Here is an 8,165-nt window from a genome sequence, read left to right on the forward strand (position 1 = left end):
CCTCCTCCTTTACTATGAAGATAGACTCCTCCTCCTTTACTATGACGATAGACTCCTCCTCCTTTACTATGACGAATCCTCCTCCTTTACTATGAAGATAGATTCCTCCTTTCTATGGAGATAGACTCCTCCTCCTTTGATATGAAGATAGATTCCTCCTCTTTTCTATGAAATAGACTCCTCCTCCTTTACTATGAAGATAGACTCCTCCTCCTTCACTATGAAGATAGACTCCTCCTCCTTTACTATGAAGACAGACTCCTCCTCCTTTACTATGAAGACTCCTCCTCCTTTACTATGAATATAGACTCCTCCTCCTTTACTATGAAGACAGACTCCTCCTCCTCTACAATGAAGATAGACTCCTCCTCCTTTACTATGAAGACAGACTCCTCCTCCTTTACTATGAAGACTCCTCCTCCTTTACTATGAAGATAGACTCCTCCTCCTTTACTATGGAGATAGACTCCTCCTCCTTTGATATGAAGATAGATTCCTCCTCTTTTCTATGAAATAGACTCCTCCTCCTTTACTATGAAGATAGATTCTGAAGGTGTGTAGTACACACAAACTGCACTGGTTGTGTTGAACCAGCCCAGTTCATGTATACTAAAACTTTAGACAGCTGTCAGAACTCTTAATATATGGTGTGGTATTACCAGTTTTGACCACATCCTTATTAATTTCCAAATGCCATTAGACAACCTTTAAGTCGGTTCCATTTCTTCCCCCTCAAATCAAGGACCAACTTAGTACAAAATGGCTGTATTTAGACATTTGTTCCACCAATTGGTCTTTACCAATCACAGATCTTTTTCAGAGCTGATCTACATTGGTCAAATACCAGTTAGTGAAAACATATGAATTGGGCTGCCTGTCAACGCAGCCGAGGTGAGTGCCATTATCGGATAGTCGAATAAAAAAACATGAGCTGGCACACACCCAGATAATTATTTTATGTGGAGGTGCTGACTAACGGCGAATAAGCTATAAAAAAAGTCGCGCACTCCATAAACTCCCACTGATTTATGGGTAAATCAATGTTTCGGCATTACTGCCTCGGGGAAATGTCATGAATGCTTGAACCAGGTTATGTAGACAACAGTGCAACCAATGATAATAGTGAGGGGGCGTCATAAAGTTAATTTGAGTGAAACTTCTCTGAACAGAGAACATTAAAGCGATCCTGAAAAGCACTGGCATATTCTGCAATCAGACCAAAAAAAATCGCCCACCTCTTCAAGGAACCCCCACTGCTGGTCTATAAGTGTGGTCGCAATATTGGACATATCTTGGTGAGATCTGAATGCCCCCTGAGCCACTCTTGACACCCATTCCAAACGGAAATTACAAATGTGGCTCATGCGCAGTGCAATAGCACTATAAAACATCCTTCTTCAGACACCACATACAGGTCGAAAAATCGTTAGGATTATCATCTCATGCAAGACCAAGGGTGAATTCTATCTCATCACCTGTTCATGTGGGAAAGCCTACCGAGGACAAACAAAAATACAATTTAAAAAACGCATAGCTGAACACCGCAGCTCAATCAAGTGTAAGTACATTGACTATCCGTAGCAGCTCACTTTGTTAAAGCTAACCATCCAATCTCCTCCCTCAAATACACAGGCATTGAGCATGTGGTTTAATATTGACTTTGACCCCAGGCCCTTATGAACAATTCTCTCTTTTATGAACAAGTATATACATTATATTCTTTCCACAGCTTATCAGTGTACATCAAATATGTTCACCCTGTTACACAGGGTGAACATTACAGTTTTAACCTGAGAAATAGGAAACAAATGTGAAATTGAATTAAACAATGGTGGCGCTAATATTATGTACAATATTCAATGTTTCCCATAAACCTAATAAATTCAAATGCCATAAACTATTGTTTAACAGCTTCACTCATTACTAATAACATAATGACACACCCCTCACTATTGTCATTGGTTGCACAAATTGTCTACATAACCTGGTTCAAGTATTCAAGACATTACCCTGAAGAAGGCAGTGATGCTGATACGTTGGTGATTGACCCAATAAATCACTGGGAATTTATATATGGAGTGTGTGACTATTTATAGCCATTATCAGGTAGAACAGAAACCAGCAGAACTGCAGGCTCAGAATCAAAAACCCCTGAACAAGAAAGTATCAAATAATTTGTCAATATGTTGTCCAAACAATAGTTTCTAATAGGCATTTAATAATATAATTTACTTATCTCAAATTCATAAACACCCAAGACATGAGATCTTTAATTTAGTCCAAGGCAAATCTTTATTCTGTACAGGAGGAAAACCTTTCAGCGTTCTCTTGAAGGGGGGGGGGGGGGGTTCTTAGGAGTTGGCGTTGGGGCCCTTCTTCTTGCCGAAGGTGGGCACAACATTGACGAAGCGCCTGTTGTACTGGATGCGACGCTTGGCACGACCAGTCTTCTTCTTCTTCTTCTCCTGCTTGTCAACCTGGAGTGATAGAGGGACAGTGCTATGGTCCATACTATGCAGAAATACATTATTTAGCAGACACTAAACCAGGCACTATAACGAGATTGAAACAACTGCCACAAAACCAACTACCATAGTGTCATAAGAGTATGTTTAAAAAATATCAGAAAGTATCTGCTGACCTTGGGTGTCTGTCCCCGCACTTTACCGGCACGGGCCAGGGAGCCGTGGACTTTTCCTGGTGGGGAGAGAAAGCAAAGAGATTATCCCAAGTGACATACAGCAATGGAAATGACAATAAGAGACCTTTACAGAGCATTCATTAGTTAACTGCTGATCTTGAATGGAGTTGTACAGTGCATTCAGAAATTATTTAGACCCCTTGACTTTTCCACATTTTGTTACATTACAGCCTTATTCTAAAATGTATAAATCCCCCCCCCCCCCCCCCATCAAACACACAATACCCCATAATGACAAAGCATCAACAGATTTTCAGAAATGTTTGCCAATTATTAAAAATAAAACCAATTTAATATCACATTTACTTAAGTATTCAGACCCTTTACTCAGTACTTTGTTGAAGCAACTTTGGCAGCGATTACAGCCTCGATCTTCTTGGATATGACGATACAATCTTGACACACCTGTATTTCGGGAGTTTCTAACATTCTTCTCTGCAGATCCTCTCAAGAACTGTCAGGTTGGATGGGAAGCATCGCTGCACAGCTATTTTCAGGTCTCTCCAGAGATATTCAATCGGGTTCAAGGGCCCTCAAGGACATTCAGAGACTTGTCCTGAAGCCACTCCTGCATTGTCTTGGCTGTGTGCTTAGGGTCATTGTCCTGTTGGAAGGTGAACCTTTGTCCCAGTCTGAGGTCCTGAGCGCTCTGGAACAGGTTTCATCAAGGATCTCTCTGCACTTCACTCTGTCCATCTTTCCCTCAATCCTGACTAGTCTTCCAGTCCCTGCCGTGCTGAAAACATCTCCTCAGCGTGATGCAGCCACCACCATTCTTCACCGTAGGTATGGTGCCAGGTTTCCTCCAGACGTGACGCTTGGCATTCAGACCAAAGAGTTAAATCTTGGTGTCATCAGACCAGCTAATATTGTTTCTCATGGTGAGTCCTTAGGTGCCTTTTGGCAAACTCCAAGCAGGCTGTCCTTTGCTAAGGAGTGGCTTCCGCCTGGCCACTCTGCCATAAAGGCCTGGTTGGTGGAGTGTTGCAGAGATGGTTGACCTTCTGGAAGATTCTCCCATCTCCACAGAGTAACTCTGGAGCTTTGTCAGTGTGACCATCAGGTTCTTGGTCACCTCCCTGACCAACACCCTTCTCCCCGAATGCTCAGTTTGGCCGGGCGGCCAGCTCTAGGAAGAGTCTTGGTGATTCCAAACTTCTTCCATTTAAGAATGATGGAGGCCACTGTATTCTTAGGGACCCTTCAATGCTGCAGAAATGTTTCAGTACCCTTCCCAGACACAATCCTCTCTTAGAGCTCTATGGACAATTCCTTTGACCTCATGGCTTGGTTTTTGATCTGACATGCATTGTCAACTGTGGGACTTTATTTTGACCGGTGTGTGCCTTTCCAAATCAATTGAATTTATCACAGGTGCACTCCAATCAAGTTATAGAAACATCTCAAGGATGATCAATGGAAACAGGATGCACCTGTGCCTAATTTCAAGTCTCATAGCAAAGTGTCTGTATATTTATGTAAATTAGGCATGTTTTTATTATTTTAACATGTCTAAAAACCAGTTTTTTCTCTGTCATTATAGGGTACTGTGTGTAGAAAGAGGAAACATTTATTTAATCCATTTTAGAATAAGGCTGTGACATAACAAAATATGAAAAAGGTCAAGGGTTCCAACCCTATTTCTTTCAAAAATCAAAATCCATCCCTCATAGCTGTGATTTTATTCAATGGAGGAAGGATACATTTTCAAAGTATTCAAATCAGGACACATATTGAGATCATGTACAGGACTTCATAGACCATTGTAGCAAGCTGTATTTGATTCTCAATCATTTTAGTCTTATCCAAAGCCACTTACAAGAGCAATTAGGGCTACGTGCCTTGCTCAAGGGCACGTCGGCAGATTTCACTTAGACAGCTTAGGGATTTGAACCAGCAACCTTTTGGTTACTGGCCCAGTGCTCTTAACCGCTAGGATACCTGCTGCCCGAGTACTGACCTCCCAGAAGTCGGCCAGCCACTTCAATGTGCAGTACTCAGAGATGCCACAGTCACAAGAGAGGAGGAGTCCTCCAAGGGGGAACTGTCCAGCAATAGTACCTGGTCCTCCACTAGGAGACCCTCCAGAGTCTGGACATGGAGCTGAAACAACCAAACAGACACACTTACTGGTTTGCTCCAGACATGGATACATCCAAACAATTTACATGCATGTGACAAATCCAGACAATGTAACAAGACCAGGTGGAACTGTAGACTCAAGACAGTACACCAATTACACCACAATGATCATTGCTTTATCCAAGCTTAGCCTCTTCACCTTTATTTCTCTGACGGTCTCCTGTCCGGTCACCTCAAGGGTGTGAGTGTTCTGGGCACGCAAGAAGAGCTGCATCTGATGCTGTGGATGGGAAGAGATGGTTCGTTAGCTTTTAGTATGAGAACAGTTGGCAGCAAACTGGGTGTCATTGGTCCACATGCGACTTGAATCCGCTCTAAAAAAGCAACTACGACTGCGCTAGGGATGACTACGCATTGACATATTGCCTGCCTAGGTGGCACATCTGTTAGATACCAATAGAAATAAGCAATTTAGGAACCAATAACTACCACTTCACTGCAAAGACAGAGCATAGCTGTAAGGTTTGGAAGTTGACGAGCTAGCTAAAGTTGCATTTAGACATACCTATGCAGGCAATATATTTGCAAATCAGCAACACGAGGATATTATAGTTACGACCTTAACGAATAGCTACGCATCCATGGACGTTTGATTAGCTAGTCAGCCACATAACTAAACTTGCTAGCCACATGGTGCACGCGGTTCCGGAAAAACGATGATTTGCTAAATAGAAGGCAATATAATAAATCATTATTCGTCGTGGATGGTGAAGTACTTATTCCGAGCTTATATATTGTCTCGAATGGGTATAATATGCAATTTTTAAATACATTTGCACAGGCCTTACCTCGGTGGATGCTAGCAGTTCAACACTATGCAAAAAAAGGCTTTCGGAGCGTAGGCGGTGCGCATGTGTCAACCGTGTGACGTAGATAAGGCTGAGGGCACTACCATAAAAAGAATATGAATAAAATAGACTTTCCTATGATTCTGTATACAAATATCATTGTAAATGTTTGCCTGTACATACAGAAACATGTAATGATATGATACATCCTGCTGTTTCAACTGCTGGATGTAGACAGTAAACAGAATCAGCTTTTTAGCCCTGGGCCACACCTTATACCACGTCATGAGTATCTACATGATTGGTTACATATGAACTCTTCAATATGTTCCCGTTTGGTTTAATTTAGCCGCAATTGCGGTGACGTTAATATCGTACAAATATGGGTTAATTCAGGGAATAACAAAACATGAAATATGATATTCATCTCTTTATTATGAAATAAAACAAACATTTCCATTCATTTCTGTTTTTGTCCCAGGAAAAAAAACCATCTTAAAATATCACATTTTAGGAAAGCAGAGAAGAGGCTCAGGGAGGAGCATAGCTGGTACCACTACCTCCATACAAATATATAATCTGTATCAAACATAACTAGATTCCCCCCACTGAGATATTGAAGAGGAACCAAATTATGCAGTCAATCAAAAAATTGAAAACATCATTGCTTTTTTCAACTGAGAAAATTAATATGAAGTCAGCATCAACACATGCGCAAGCAACACAAAAAGCAGCCGGCCAATGAATGAATGACAATGGTGATGACAGTAAATGTGCCAATCTAATGGCCAATTGAAACAAATTACGTCACACAGGAGGTGGGGCTAGCTGAGATGAGCAATTGGGCTGGGTAGATAGATGCTTCCTCTCATCTCCCTTTCTGTCTGCAAGACCTTATGTGGGTGGAGGGGGGTAGTACTGGTTATACTGCTGGGAATACTGGTTGTACTGTCCCAGGAGTTCTGTCCCCAGTTGTTGTACTGTTGCTGTAGAAGGAAAGCAAAAGAAAGACAGGATTAGTTGGCATTCCTTCAAATACTTAGAAACATCTCATTCTAGCGTTAGGTGATGAAGAGAATAGTGCAACACTATCACAGCCTATACTGTTGACACCAGGCAGGATGGTGCCATGGACTCCTTCTGCTTAAGCCAAATCCTGACTCTGCCATCAAACTGAACCAACAGGAACGGGATTCATGGTTTTCCATCCTCTCCTCAAATGTCCTTGTTTTTAGCTGATAGGAGTGGAACCCGATGGGGACGTCTGCTTGCTGCAATAGCCCATCCGTGACGAGGATCGATGAGTTGTGCGTTCCGAGATGCCGTTCTGCACACCACTGTTGTACTGCTCCGTTATTTGCCTGTTTGTGGCCTGCCTGCTAGCTTGCACGATTCATGCCATTCTCCTTCGACCTCGCTCATCAACAAGCTGTTTTCTCCCACAGGACTGCTGCTGACGGGAAGGTTTTCACAGGAAACCCTTGACACGTGTGTGAAAAGCCAGGAGGCCGGCCTTTTTCGGATTTACTGGAACAGGTGCGCTTTTGCACTGACAATCATACCACGCTCAGTTGCTTAGGTCACTCGTTTTGCCCATTTAAAATCGAACAGTAACTGAATGCCTTGATGCCTGAATGTTTTATATAGCAAGCCATGGCCACATGACTGTCTGCCGGAACGAACCATTTCATGAACGGGGTGGTGTACCTAATAAACTGGGTATATCGCTCACTGCAACATTAATTGGGTGTAAAACAGTAAGCCATAGGACTCACCTGGTACCAGTTGTAGTTGTAGGCAGAGTTGTTACCCTGCACATCTCCCTGCATCATGTGCCCTGAGCCTGAGTGCTCATCTGTACGCTGTCTCTTCGATTCGGTTTCCTGTGAGCTGCAGGGACAAAGGAACAGGTTCAGGTCAATCAAGAGCACCCAAATAACCAATTCAAGCATGGTGATTCACAACCTGCTATGAAGAGTCCTACCAATCCTATGTGTTTGTACTCAATGACGTCAATGTTAAGCTGAGGGAAGTAAACAAACTGAAATCTTACCCATTCTCTGCTTTCCTCTTTGCCGACTCATTTTCTTTCAGAAGCTTCTGGTGTTCATCGTACGCAGTCACTAACCTGTGAGGGTTAAAAATAATACATGGTGAGATAAAATGACTCACTATGCAGAAATCGCTCTGCCATTTCCTGGTTGCAAGAATTCTAGTTCACCTAATTTCAGTTCGTGACAAAACAAGTATAGTGTAGACTAGGGGTTTTCAAACTCATTCCATGATGGCCTAGTGTCTGCAGGGTTTGTTTTTTTCCCTTTCAATTAAGACCTAGACAACAGGGTGAAGGTAGTTCCTACTAATTTGTGATTTTAATTCAGCAATTAAGTACAAGGGAGGAGCGAAAACCCGCAGACACTGCCCTCCGTGGAATGAGTTTGACGCGTGGCGTAGAGAATCATTGCAACCCCTGGTTATTGTTGTTACTGTTGTCCCCGTGACAGCAGAACCTTTTGACCCCTGGTTATTGTTGT

The 8,165-nt window shown here is 42.5% G+C and overlaps 1 long non-coding RNA gene and 1 pseudogene across 1 annotated transcript; both read right to left on the reverse strand.

The window, feature by feature from the left end:
- Positions 1-2,268: 2,268 nt before the first annotated feature.
- Positions 2,269-5,649, reverse strand: LOC116374759 (ubiquitin-like protein FUBI; annotated as a pseudogene).
- Positions 5,650-6,376: 727 nt separating this feature from the next.
- On the reverse strand, positions 6,377-7,786 carry LOC116374760 (uncharacterized). Its single transcript, XR_004210703.1, has 3 exons — positions 7,685-7,786; positions 7,407-7,521; positions 6,377-6,617 (listed from the first exon to the last, which is right to left on the reverse strand). It is a non-coding gene; the product is annotated as an uncharacterized LOC116374760 (long non-coding RNA).
- Positions 7,787-8,165: the final 379 nt, after the last annotated feature.

The sequence above is a fragment of the Oncorhynchus kisutch genome, linkage group LG8, assembly GCF_002021735.2.
Source record: "Oncorhynchus kisutch isolate 150728-3 linkage group LG8, Okis_V2, whole genome shotgun sequence".
In the NCBI taxonomy this organism is placed as follows: Eukaryota; Metazoa; Chordata; class Actinopteri; order Salmoniformes; family Salmonidae; genus Oncorhynchus; species Oncorhynchus kisutch.